Source organism: Corythoichthys intestinalis, chromosome 4 (assembly GCF_030265065.1).
Source record: "Corythoichthys intestinalis isolate RoL2023-P3 chromosome 4, ASM3026506v1, whole genome shotgun sequence".
Taxonomy (NCBI): Eukaryota; Metazoa; Chordata; class Actinopteri; order Syngnathiformes; family Syngnathidae; genus Corythoichthys; species Corythoichthys intestinalis.
In genome coordinates this window covers 50,067,525-50,082,440 of record NC_080398.1, presented here as the reverse complement: position 1 = coordinate 50,082,440, position 14,916 = coordinate 50,067,525, and positions in this window count along the sequence as shown.

The following is a 14,916-nucleotide window of genomic DNA, read 5'->3' as shown; positions in this document are numbered from 1 at the left end:
TCGGTATGATATCGGCATCGGCCAATACTGCACAGCCAGGGATCGGTATTGGGGCTAAAAATGGTATCGGTGCAACACTATTACTAATGGCATAAAAGTGATTGTTTTAGTTCAAACCTTCAAAATATTAAAGAAGTATAGTTCATTAAAATTCAAATTCAGTTATAAAATGTGAAGTTTAAGGGGAACAAACTGTTGAACAACACTGAAAAACAACCCACAAAATAAATAACTGCCAGTATCAAAGTTAAGTTCCAATTTTAAGCCTGTGACAAAAGCACGCTGACAACTTTCCTGAGCAGTCTACTTGAGCATTGTTGAAGTGAATGGTACTGCCTTATGTTAGGCAGTCAGCCATTTAACGAATATGAAGGGCAAGACAGAGAAAAAAGACAGAGGAAGAAGGAAGAGGGACGGTTAAACACCCCAACCCCCTCGCTATGCTGTAAATATGTGGCCTTGCCAATTTATTATTGCTTCATGAAAATAACAGTTCAAAATTACAATTACAGAATCAATATCCTCATCATGACACAGAACATGTAATCTAAATGTTATTACTTGTTATTCATTATTTTTTGCGTATTCCATAGTTTGTTTGGATAAGTTGCTGACACTATTTCTCTTGAGACAAAATGTTTCATATGTGCACTGTGACAGAGTTAAGGACTCACCAGCAATCACCATAAACTTACAACCACACTGGGTAGATGTAGTTTCAAAAGGCACATTTTAACGTCAGCTGTTTTGAACATGCCTTCTTTATTGGGGCTATTGTTGATGTCCAATGTGTGTGTGTTAAAAAGAAAAAAAAAACGGTTGGGGGTGGGTAGAATCTGATTATGTTGGTAGTGCTGTTTGCCCCCACCGCTTAGGACAGATAGACTAATTACAGAGTGGGTTGAGCGCTTAAGATTTTACAAACAACAGCTGTCTGTGGCATGACTTCAGAAAAGTCAAACACACACACCTTGGTTATTACATGTGCAATACGTGCTGTGTTTAATGTTTTATTGTGAACAAAGGAAACAAACATTTTAAAATGTGCTATTTTGTAAAAAGCCACAGTGAACATGGCCAATATTCAATTTTATCTAAAAGCCAGAGTGGAGAGGCAAGTGTTAAGGTGAGATTTAAACGTTTCTTCTGAGGTACAATTTGATAAAAGAATATATCTCAGGGGTCAGCAAACTTTTTGGTATAGAGTGCCACTTTCAAATTTTCTTGTCAATCAGTGTGCCACACCAAGATTAATGACGCACATCTGAATTTTTATATCCAACAGAGCTGTAATTTTACTCCAAACAAAACAACATGGACATACTTTCAAATTGAATAACTACCATTCTTATTCATCAATTAACTAAAAATATACTGTATATGCATATTGTATAAAATATCAAAACTTGAAAATAAGTGCAACAGTAATAACAGCTTTACAGCAGCATCATCTCTTGTAAACATATTACACCCCTCCCCCACACACAGTCCCTAGCAGGAAAAGGGGAACAGGTGTGATTCTCAGTGCAGGTCTCTTACACAGTACAGAGTGGGCTGTTTTAACCTTCAAAGTCAGAACAGCCGACTCTTACATTTTGTCTTGTTCACTAGCAACTTAAAACAGTGAATTTAATGCACGATTTAAGATTTTATATTACAAATATGAAAGATACCTACCTTAATGTGATCTCTTGCCCCTTTTTCCATGAAATTTCATGTTTAGTCTCAGCGACACACAACGCACAAACAGAGCTAGCGGAAGTAACCAGCCAACCAGTTGTTACCGGCATCCCCAAGGGGCCGCTGTGCTCTACAATACTACTAGTTACTAGAAGAAGAAGTGGACGTCTGGTTGAGGAAAAATGAGAAAGCGAAGCACAGTGTTGAGAGAAAGTTGCGTGTAGAGCGCCGTAAAAAATGTCTGTTTCCCCAGCTGGTTTTTGTTTTGTTAATAAAAGTCTCCAGCGGGGCCGGATGTATGGGGGGGCCGGGTGGGCTTGGCCCACCCAGACGTGAGTCGTGCCCACCCAATCAAAATGTCGGGAATATCTATTGTAACGTTGCACTGGATTTAGAGAACACACAGAGAGTTGGTCTCACCTACTTTTTTATTGCGGGATTAACGGTTACTGTGACCGCAACCACGCCAAATAAGCAATCACCAAAACAAGCTGTTTTTCCCAACCTCGTTTGTTATCCGCGCGCTTCCTCTCTCTCCTCCAGACACATTCTCGCAGTCGGACATCCGGGCATTAATGACGTCACCAGCCACAGCAAAGCATCGCCATATTGAAATGGGGGCAAAACACGAGTCACAAGCAGTTGCTCTGTCGTGCATTTTAGTACAAACGCGTTGAACTTTTGTCTTATTTGTGGTCTTTTTATCCGTCGGAATGACTAAAAGTTGCCGTGTTGCGGGTTGTAACACAAGGAAGAGTTCGGAGCCGCATTTGAAGTTCTTCATTCTTTGCCGTGAGAAGAAAAGGACAAGCAAATAGCTGAAAGCAATCAATCGAGGAACAGTAAAAGAAGACGGTTCCATGGACCATTCTCGCCAGTGGGAACCTAAATCCAGGCACATTTACGTTTGCAGCCGACATTTTACTACTGGTGAGTAAACTTTAATCGATTTTTTTTGCCCCAATTAGCTGCTAGGATTCAATAGACGAGGCAGTGGTTATTGTTACCGTGACCGACAACTCGCAAAGCGTTATTTTTCTTTTGCCGTGAACTGCTCTGATCGGTCAATCGGTATATTATTGGCCTGGTGGGAATTGGTTATTTTTCCATGACGTGTTCACGGCTAAATAACGCTTGGAGGCGAATTACCGGTTACGGCAGAAATGTTTCCATCCCCATACTTCACAGTGGGGATGGTGTTCTTAGGATTGTATTCATCCTTCTTTTTCCTCCACACACAACGAGTAAAGTTTGCACCAAAAAGTTCTACTTTGGTCTCATCTGACCAAATGACTTTCTCCCTTTACCCCTCTACGTCCTTCAGATGTTCCCTGGCAAACTTCAGATGGGCCTTCACATGTACTGGCTTGAACAGGGGAACTTTCTGAGCAATGCATGATTCTAAACCATTGCACCATAGTGTTCTTCTGACAGTAGCCTTTGAAACTGTGCATCCAGCTCTCTTTAGGTCATTGTCCAGCTCCTGCTGTGTAGTTCTAGGCTGAGCCCTCACTTTTCTCATCATGAGTGATGCCCCACGAGGAGAGATTTTACATGGAGCCCCAGTCTGAGGTAGATTAGCAGTCATGTTTAGCCTTTTCCATTTCTAACAATTGCTCCAACCTTTTATTTATTCTCACCAAGCTGCTTTCCAATTGTCCCATAGCCTTTTCCAGCTTTGAGGAGCTACACATTTTTTTCTCTGTTGTCTTTTGACCGCTCTCTGGTGTTGCCCATGGTAACAGTTGGATTATGACTGACTGTGGGGTGCACAGGTGATAATAATGAGCTGAAACGGTTAGTGGGTGCGTGGTTACTCATGGGGTAACGGTGGACTTTTTTAAGGTAGACCGACAACTATTTGAGTGTTATAATTATTGCTGATTCTCAGGGGCACAAATACTTATGAAGCCCAGTACATTACAAATAAATTATTTGAAAAATCACACAATGTGATTTCTGTAATTTTTTTAGATTCTGCATGTATGAGTAGAAAGGCATCTATGATTGAAATTTCAGACCTTTACCTATTTTGTATGTGGGTGAACTTGCAAAATCACAAGGAGTGCAATACTTATTGCCTGGCTCTGCCAGACTGTTCTCCCTGTATTTTTCAAACACTGAGAGTATAGTCTGGGAACCAGCCCATTAACGGCCTCTCGAGCGGGTACAAAATCAATCGACAAATCAGATTTGTTTATTTGCGTGACGTGTTCTTAACGAGCAACGTCACTCTTGCGCGTCGAAAGTCGTCTCCACAACAACACAGATGGTGAATGGGAGAGCCGAGAATATGTTCCAATCCACGGTAAAATCAGTTTTAAATGACCAAAAACACATCGACACGTGTCATTGACAACAGTCTATCTCGCGCTAGCCATGTTGAATAAACTCCGCTCTTCGTATGTTTACTTCCGTGCGCAAGTCCCTCGTCCTTCCCTCGTCATTTTACTAACGTCACGTCTGCCCGTCGCTGATTGGTCCACTCCGCTGTCTGTTTGCTGTGGCTTGCTCCGCCCTGGAAATTGTATCCGCTTGAATGGTGGCCAAACTCAATAGCTGGAACAGCGGTGAGTCTGGTGTACCAGGCAACAATACTTCTGCTCCTCACTGTATTTTTCCAAAATATACGAAAAACCCAGTCAAAGGTTGACCTTTAAATTACTTTAAATGCAGAATTGCATGAGCTGTTGATATAAGAATGTGGGAGATTTTTACCAGAGGTGGCCTGTATCAAGGATGATTAAGGAGTAAAAAAGGTTTTGAGGAAAAAATGACTTTGGCCATTTTTCAAAGAAGGTGACAGAATTTAATCATGACTGTAGACTTTAGCACAGTACTGTAGACACCAAAAAAGTGTTACTGTGTCTTTTTTTACATTACTGGTGATTTGAATCTATTCATGTTTATTTACTGTCTGACCAAATTGAATTTTAATTTGCAAGCACCTTAATTCTAGCCTGACAATAAATCAGTGCTATTTCGTTGAAGGTAGAAACAATTGGATTTAGTACCGCTCACTCACTTTTTTAAATAGTTGAAAAAAGTCACCAAATCATATGTCTTTGTCAGTTAGACATTTGCACCACATCATATGATCAAACCCAATGAGGAAATGTTTTGCACTGTTGCTACATTGTATTACTTGGAGCGTTTGGCAAATTGGAGTAATAGGGCTTCATTCTGGACAATAATGTGAGTTAAGTCCTTCAGGGCAAGGAGCTGCAGCGATAGCCAAACAAAAGATAATCAATATCATATGGTGCATGGCCTGGAGTCTAGACCAGCTTCCCCAGCATACACATCACATGCCTCTGAGCAGTCGTCTATCAGCACATTCAATGTCAGACACAATGTCAGACAGGCAACATATCGAGGCCAGAGTTTTAATTATGACACCATCATATCAGAAAACAATTTGCGATTATTTTTATGTATTTATTTTCTTTTGCAATATTAAAATGAGGGTTTTACTGGAGAAAAAATATAAATTCTGTTCAGTCTTTTCATATGTAAAGTTCAATATTTTTTTATTTTCTAAAAATATGATTTTAGGTTTTCAAAGCTTCTCAGTATGACCATATGCTGTAGCCAGTCGGTGTATACAATATTTCAATAGCTGACGGTGCCTTTTCCAGCCCTCCGTCATATGCACACGCTCTTTGAAATGTGAGGACACAGAGAGCCTTCCCTGTGTTTAACACCCCAGTCATCAGCCAAGGTGAATATTTTGCTTGCCTTGCGACATCTGTATGTGAGAGGGTCGTTGCTACTTGTAAAATAAACCATGCGTAACAAAGAGACAGTTAATTTCCTCTTTTTTGGGGGGTTGAAATTGTTCAAAAAGATTCTTTTTTTAGCTGAAAGGTTGCAACATACCCACAGAATTAAACGATTTAATAATGTTACAGTATATTCCCTGTAGGTTCCAATAGGTTGTTTTTGCCTTCTTTATAATTTTTTTTCCACAACCCATTTTCTTTTCACATGCATATCATTTTTTTTTTTGTAAAAGAAAACCTGAATGTATGCCTTTGAGTTTGTATGTTTTTGTTTTGTTTTGAATGTGAAAGTCAGTCATCAATCATCTTGAATAGCTATGTGAGCTTTTTCCAAATCTGTGTGTTGAATGTGATTGTAGTAGCATATTTAATCACCCTTACTTCTGCATCTCTGGTTAGAGTGTGTGCTCGTGGGGGTGCGTGTGCGCGTGTGTGTGCATGTGTGTGGTAATAATTCTGCTGAGATGCAGACAGAGAGCAGGGGAGGGTGAAGGAGGAAGAAGAGGAGGACTGAAGACAATGTCAGTGCTGCAGAATGATCCTGAATCTGCCTCTTGCAGTCACCGCTGTTTAAAATGCACTGCCACAGATGTACACAAACTCACTCTCATTCACGCACAAGCACACCACATGCACATACGTACGTGCACACATACACATACAGTCATACTCACACGTGCACACACAGGAAATGGCCTCAATCACTGTAGAACACAGCCCCAGTTTCTCATTCCAGATGGGATTATGATGTTATTATTGCACGATTACGCGACATAACTATATTAACAACAGAGCACAACCTGGGACATTTCAATCATTCACCTTCCCTTTATACCAAGAAAAGTTTTCATCAACCACCCCTTGTTCACACATTGCATACACCTTTGTATATTAACAGAACAAAACAATTTGTGTTCTCTGCTGCAGGCAAATTAGCCATTATCAGCATGGTGTAGTTAGGTTTGCACATTTAATGATTGCCATCATGTATGCATTAGACTTGATAAAGATTCAGTGCAGCAACCTTTAATGCGGATTTGACTTTTTTTGCAGGTGAGGGCCGTGGCACATCTGAGAACTTGGGACTGCTAAAATAGCAAGAATAGAATGATGAACGCTCACGTGGGTGGATGCACCCTCACTTCCCCTCCCCACCCTATGGAATTTGATAAGATGGGAAAGGAAAGGTGGACAAAGACTGGAGATGGAAGAGGCTAAAAATAAAAGGGATGTGAGCATTTCAAAAAAATGAGGGGCAAAGAGCCCGGAAATTGATGAAATCCTAAAGCTCTCTGAGAAAAAAGGTCAACATGATAGAGTAAGCTAGAGTCGAGAAAAACAATTTTAAGACTTATTTTTTAATTATTCAATGGAAAAGCAAAGTAAAAAAAAAATGTTTAGCCTGGTGTTTGACTGAATTTACACTTCTTGTAAATGTCCTAGTTCATCTATTTCAAATAAATTCTGTTCTGCGCAAAGACACTAAGATAGTAAGGTGTTAAGATTTGCCATGCTCAAAGGTAATGTGATATCCATAAATATTGAATGCAGTATGCCAAGATGTGGGTTGTCCCATGCACTTTACACAGCATGCGTGCGGCACGCATGCTCTCATGGTCTGCGTTAGCAGCAAAGTACCCCCCCCCCCCCCCCCCAACACACACACATTTTCCACAATCTAATCCTTTCCCTGGGGTATCAACATGAGGGCTTGTCTTGCACTCCTTTGCCAGCTGACAATTAGCTTGCAATTTTTCTAATGCACTACAAGCTAATTGAACACAGGGGGGCTGAAGGTGTCAGTCACCGTAAAATGCTAGTCACAGCAACATATCCCATAACTGAACACTCCAGTAGTAAAGATGACATTGGTGTAACCATTTGGAAAGACAATGACACATTTTGAAATTGACAAAGAAAGAAATGAATGTGAGATTAACTTTTCTGATGTCTTTTTGTTTTTGCAGCATTAGCTGCAGAGCAGTGCACATTATTGACCTTAGAACTAGAGGTAGCTTTTCAAAGATTTTGTTGGAGGTTTATATTTGTCTGCAATGCATGCACAAGCAGCTAGCATTATCAAGTACATGGAATCTATAAATATTCCGCTATAGAGACAAGTGCTTGGGGAACATTTTCAAACATCCTTTTGTTAAAGGTGAGAAGTTCACCAGAATATGTTTTCTAAAATGCCTAAGTGACCAGCAAAGAAAAGGGCATGTGCTAATGACGGAGAAGCTTCTTCACTGATTGATTTTAAAGCAAGCAGAGCAAGGACACCTTGGTGTATGTTGTGCCTGACATTCATACAGACTGGCAAAAGAGAGAGAGCGGCATGTTCTCTAAAGACTGCTCATTTCTAAATGGAGTCAGGAAGTGTCTGAATATCACACGGCAAGGAGTGGAAGAAAGAACTGTGCGGCTGTATTAACTTTCATGCAATGATGTACTGTAACACATAAGAGTGTCTTTACCATGTTCATTGGAGTGTTGTAGTTTCCTCTTGTGAGTGATTAACAATTGGATAGTAACTGCACCTCCAAATGGGAAACAATATTGTGGGTTGTGTATTTGTGTCAGCATATCATGATTCATCAACACATTTCGGTTGTGGAACTGATGATCTGTAAAGACTGTAGATGTGCTGAAAGGTATCATTTATACAGCATGCTATTACATTATTAATGTTATGTATTATCAGGGCCGTTCCTGACCAATTTGGTACCCTAGGCAACATATTTGTTAGTGCGCCCTCCCTATTTTCACCACATATATTTAAACACTCACACTGAAAAAGGACATTATATCTTTGTAATTTATTATATAAAAAATGACAACAACGAACAAGTGCAGAAATTAAAAGAAAAATGCTCTAATAACTGTTCAAAAACACCAATCAAAAACACTTCAAAAACAAATAAATAAAATAAATTACAATTGTTATTACAATATCATTAACACCCACCCACACAAACCTATATAAAGACACACAGAACACTTTAAAATGTAACTTTAAAAAAAAACAAACTTTTAACTTAACTTTTTTTTCACGTTGACCTATAACCTTACTCACCTGTCTTCACTGATGCAAAAGCATCATTTGCACTATCATATGACAATTGTTTTGGAAGGTACACTTCTTTCTCCACTGGCAGTTTGTGTTTGGGAAGGTACTGGACTTGGTGGGCTTGGACTTGGTGCTGATGTGGATAAGTTGGCTGTAAAAGATGGCCCAGGATTTACAAAGGTGAAAGGAAAATATTTCAGAAGAGTAAATTTAACTGAAACTAATCCACAGCTGGCTGAATACTGAAAATATTTATAAAACAACAGCCTGGCTAATGATACAGTATAATTTAGCTTTAGCAGTATGTCATATAAACTCTGTGTAAATAACCGCTAGCTTGCAGTTAAGTAGCCTATACGTGCTTATGCTGTTGAAAGGTTTTTTCAAGGGCTGTCAAAATTATCGTGTTAACGGGCGTTAATTAATTTTTAAAATTAATCACGTTACAATATTTTGACGCAATTAACGCAGATGCCCCGCTCAGACACATTTAAATGACGGTACAGTGAAATGCTCACTTGTTAATTGTGTTTTATGGAGTTTTGCCGCCCTCTGCTGGTGCTTGGATGCGACTGATTTTATAGGCTTCAGCACCAATGAGCATTGTGTAAGTAATTATTGACATCAACAATGGCGGACTACTAGTTTATTTTTTGATTGAAAATTTTACAAATTTAATTAAAACGAAAACATTAAGAGGGGTTTTAATATAAAATTTCTATAACTTGTACTAACATTTTTCTTTTAAGAACTACAAGCCTTTCTATCCATGGATCGCTTTAACAGAATGTTAATAATGCTAATTCCATCTTGTTGATTTATTGTTATAATAAACAAATACAGTCCTTATGTACCATATGTTGAATGTATATATCCATCTTGTGTCTTATCTTTCCATTCCAACAATAATTTACAAAAAAATATGGCATATTTTATAGATGGTTTGAATTGCGATTAATTGCGATTAATTATGATTAATTAATTTTTAAGCTGTAATTAACTCGATTTAAAATTTTAATCGTTTGACAGCCCTAGTTTTTTCATTACAACAAACCTTTCTTTATGTTTATGCTCGTCTTCTTTCTTTTTTTCTCTCTAAAATGCGACCCGGAGAGCTTTTGTCTTTTCATGACGTAGACTTGTCAACATAACGTCGCTCAATTGCGGAGGGTAAAAATAGCAACTTCAGGTGCTGGTCTTCTGGGTGGTGAGTGGGACTAGGGTCTGTGGTGAAATTACCGCATCACAGGAAACAGTGGGCAGAAGGCACACTAGAAAAATGATTTCTTTAATTTTAAAAGACTTATTACGATATGTTTCGTTGTTCTTTTGTTTTATTGTTCTCTATAATTTTTTGAATACTGCTATCATCAAATATTATTTGAACATTTTTCTTGACGCTCTTTTGGACACTGCGACGCCCCTAGGCATTTGCCTAGCTCGCCTTATGGATGGCACGGGTGTGTGTATTATATTGTATTGTATTTATTGACAGTGGACCATACACATTGACTACTTACTATCTATCTATCTATCTATCTATCTATCTATCTATCTATCTATCTATCTATCTATCTATCTATCTATCTATCTATCTATCTATCTGTCTGTCTGTCTGTCTGTCTGTCTGTCTGTCTGTCTGTCTGTCTGTCTGTCTGTCTGTCTGTCTGTCTGTCTGTCTGTCTGTCTATCCATCCATCCATCCATCCATCCATCCATCCATCCATCCATCCATCCATCCATCTATCTATGCTATAAGTATTCTGCCTGTCGATAAAATCTAAACGCTGGTCACTGATAAATTGTGTCATGTCTGCATGCATGACCAGTCATAAACATATTGTTCTCTCTCTCTCTCTCTCTCTCTCTCTCTCTCTCTCTCTCTCTCTCTCTCTCTCTCTCTCTCTCTCTCTCTCTCTCTCTCTCTCTCTCTCTCTCTCTCTCTCTCTCTCTCTCTCACTCTCTCTCTGTGTAGGTGTGTGTGCGTGTGTGTGTGTGTGGCTCTTGCTCTCATTGCACACACGCTGAGTAAACAAGCCTTTTTGCAAAACACCCCTAACACTGTGGAGTGTCAGTTACTACATATGTCCACAGCACAGAAACACTAAAGAACTCAACAATACTATTTTGAATGCCTGGGAATGTAGACGCCCACAATTTTAAAAATCAAATGAGTTCATGTTTCCACATCATACTTTATCACAGTCATCTTCCTTGTTTCGCCAGAATTTCCAGTCTTCTACGAGAGCCAGTTTAACCCTTTTCTGGCTGTTACTCATAAGGCTTGGGGCGAACATGACCTAATTAATTCTCATTTTGATTATTTTAGGTAGTTTTTTATTAGAGGAAGACATATTTTCCAAGGTAACTCTGAGGCATACTGTAAAAGACCTGCAACAAGAAAACTCTTACAATAGTTATGTAAGAGGTTAGCTGTCAGATGGTAAATTTTTAAAATTTTATATATATATATATATATATATATATATATATATATATATATATATATATATATATATATATATATATATATATATATATATATATATATAACTGCTTTCTAAAACAAAGGGTGTTGGATAGTAAATTACAAAATATTTCGAATAGTAATATTTTGCATATACACTACCGTTCAAAAGTTCGGGGCGACCGCAAACTTTTGAACCATAGTGTATCATATGGAATTTTTCATTATGTACACTATGTAGTGTATTTAGACCTCATAGTCTTTCTTGTAAGAAACCTACGAATAGTCTTTGTTTATAATGATGAATAAAACTAGATTTTTCTGTAGAATAATCTGCCTACACTTCAATTGCTTTTCAGACTTTTTATTCGGTTTTTGATGATGGTCATAGCCTTCAAGTTTTGACTATACAGGTAACTCAAAATAATGACAAACTACAATACAGTTATATATAATATCTTCACATTATAAAAGTAAACATAAGGAAATGGATTTCACCTGATTCTTGATATATTTATTTAAAACAGAGGTGCCTTAACTTTTTTCTCTGAGGGCCGCTTTCAGAAAAAAAAGAGTCCGACCTGAAATCCTTCCACTTAAATTTTTTGTAACAGGTTTTCTATTTTTTATATTTTTCGGGTTTGTTTGTTTGTGTATTAAACCATTAGCTGCCATTGCCGTCTTCAATGAAAGTGAAACATAATCACTCAATGCCACCCTTCCCAGATGAAATGAATTTGATGTCCATAACTGTCAATGACTTAAAGGCTACAAGCAACCAAATAATCTAGGGGTATAAGGATATTGTAATGTAAAATATATAGGCCTATGTACAGTAATACCTCCACATACGAAGTGAATTCGTTCCAGGACCATGTTTGTAAGTCGAAATGGTCATTTGTCAAGCAGGATTTTCCCATAAGAATACATTATAATTCCATTAATTTGTTCCACAGCCCGAAAACCTACACTAAATCATTAACAAATACTGCTAGTACTATTACAAATGGCAATTACACATAGCAAAACAAACAAATTATAAATAAAAATCTGAACAATAATAGGGAATAATAATAATAATAATTATTATTATTCCTCTAATAATGTTACAAATCTGAGTTCTAACGTGTCTTATGTGTTTACGTGTTGTACCAGAGCGCACCGCGTGGCTGACATGACAGTGAGGTAGGTGCGATAGAGACCGAGAGTGGCCCTGGGTTGGCGCACGCGTGGCGTCTCCGCTGGTCTGCGTGGCTGTCGCGCGCTTGGTCGGGCTCGCGTGCAGCTGGATGTGATAGGGCGCACTCGGGTAGGAGGTCCTGGTGGCGATGAGGCGGCATAGGGTCGGTCATCAACGGGCTTACACTCACAAGGGATTCACACGAATACTGGGTTCCAGATCACAGAGCTGATTTGTGTACACTCTACACCCTTTCAATCATTTAGTTTATAGACTCCCCCACCCCTGTCCCCCTCTTTCCCTGGTCAACAGGCCACACACATGGTGTCAAAAGGAACTACATCTAGATGACGATAGCACCAACATAGTAGTAGTTAGTGGAGACGTCGATGTATTTGTTGTTGTTGTTTGTTTGTGTTTCTTTTCTTTCTTCTCTTGTGTTTCTTTTCTTCTGTTCCCCCATAATCCCTTCCTTTTTGCTGCTTTGTCATAATAACGATGTACAGTGGGGCAAATAAGTATTTAGTCAACTGCTAATTGGGCAAGTTCAAGTGCAAGTGGAAAAAAAAAATCAGAAAATCACATTGTTTGATTTTTAAAGAATTTATTTGCAAATCATGGTGGAAAATAAGTATTTGGTCAATTGTTATGTACCCTTTGTTGGCAATAACGGAGGCCAAACGTTTTCTGTAACTCTTCACAAGCTTTTCACACACTGTTGCTGGTATTTTGGCCCATTCCTTCATGCAGATCTCCTCTAGAGCAGTGATGTTTTGAGGCTGTCATTGGGCAACACAGACTTTCAACTCCCTCCGCAGATTTTCTATGGGGTTGAGATCTGGAGACTGGCTAGGTCACTCCAGGACCTTGAAATGCTTCTTACCAAGACACTCCTTTGTTGCCCTGGCTGCGTTTTTGGGAATACTGTCATGCTGAAAGACCCAGCCATGTCTCATCTTCAATGCCCTTGCTGATGGAAGGAGATTTTCACTCAGAATCTCTCGATACATGGGCCCATTCATTCTTTCCTTTACAAAGATCAGTTGTCCTGGTCCCTTTGCAGAAAAACAGCCCCAAGGCATGATGTTTCCACCCCCATGCTTCACAGTGGGTATGGTGCAATTCAGTATTCTTTTTCCTCCAAACACGAGAACCTGTGTTTCTACCCAGAAGTTCTATTTTGGTTTCATCTGACCATAACACATTCTGCCAATGCTCTTCTGGATCATCCAAATGCTCTCTAGCGAACCGCAGATGGGCCAGGACGTGTATTTTCTTCAGCAGGGGGACACGTTTGGCAGTCTAGGATTTGAGTCCCTGGCGGCGCATTGTGTTATTGATAGTAGTCTTTGTTACAGTGGTCCCAGCTCTCTGCAGGTCATTCACTAGGTCCCCCTGTGTGGTTCTGTGATTTTTGCTCACCGTTCTTGTTATCATTTTGACGCTACGGGGTGAGGAGGGAGTTGAAAGTCCGTGTTGCCCAGCGACAGCCCCAAAGCATCACTGCTCTAGAGGAGATCTGCATGGAGGAATGGGCCAAAATACCAGCAACAGTGTGTGAAAAGCTTGTGAAGAGTAACAGAAAACGTTTGGCCTCCGTTATTGCCAACAAAGGGTACGTAACAAAGTATTGAGATGAACTTTTGGTATTGACCAAATACTTATTTTCCACCATGATTTTCAAATAAATTCTTTAAAAATCAAACAATGCGATTTTCTGTTTTTTTTTTTCCACTTTCTGTCTCTCATGGTTGAGGTTTACCCATGTTGACAATTACAAGCCTCGCTAATATTTTCAAGTGGGAGTATTTGCACAATTAGTGGTTAAAAATTAAAAACATTAAAACTGTTCAGACCATCCGGGCACTTCCATTCTCCGTGTCAAACAGCTGAACAGGACGGGTTTTAAAAAAAAAAGAAAAAAAAAAAAAAGAGAGATTCTACTTTCTCTTTTAATGTGGTTGTTGGCGTCAACTGTGGCGGACAGTAGACTTGTTGTGTTGCACTACTTCTGAAACGAATGATTAAAAACCTGACGAAGCTGGCGATTTCTTTGGCGATGTTACCACAATAATAAATCGTCGAGATCGCAGACATTCTACCGTTGTATTGTCGAGCCACTTCACGGATGCACACACCACGCTCATACATATTTTCCTATTATTTCCATCTTCATTTCAATGGTAAGCATTTTTCCTTTTTTCACGACCTGCACTAACCTTCTTGGAGCCCATGGCAATTTTTCTCACAAGCAAATCCGCTGTGCGTCTGTCTTGTGGGAAAAACAAAGAAACTGCGGCGCTGTCATAAGTTGTCTTATTTCGCACGTCGTTGGATGTAGAAACAAATGGCGAGTCAAATTTTACATCGGCTGTCGAAAAGAGCGTGTGCTGAAGCGATCAGATGTCGAGGTACCACTGTATATTTTTTATATTTACACAACGAAGACAAACAAACAGAACAAGAAGAATATTTCCAGCTACAGCCGAAAAGTCAAGAAAATCACAAACATGAAGCACAAATTATCATATTAAAGGTTTATTTATGTAAAACAAAATACAGTGCTGAAATTCTAGTTTCCGCCATTCATTTCAACATGTTGTCAGGTTTAGACCCCTGAACTAATGGAGAGGCACCATTTATATGACAAGCTCCATCTAGTGTTAAGCTGAGGAATGCAAAAGAATGTAGGCAACACTAAAGCTTCTTGTGCAGGCCACCAGATTCAATGATATTTTCA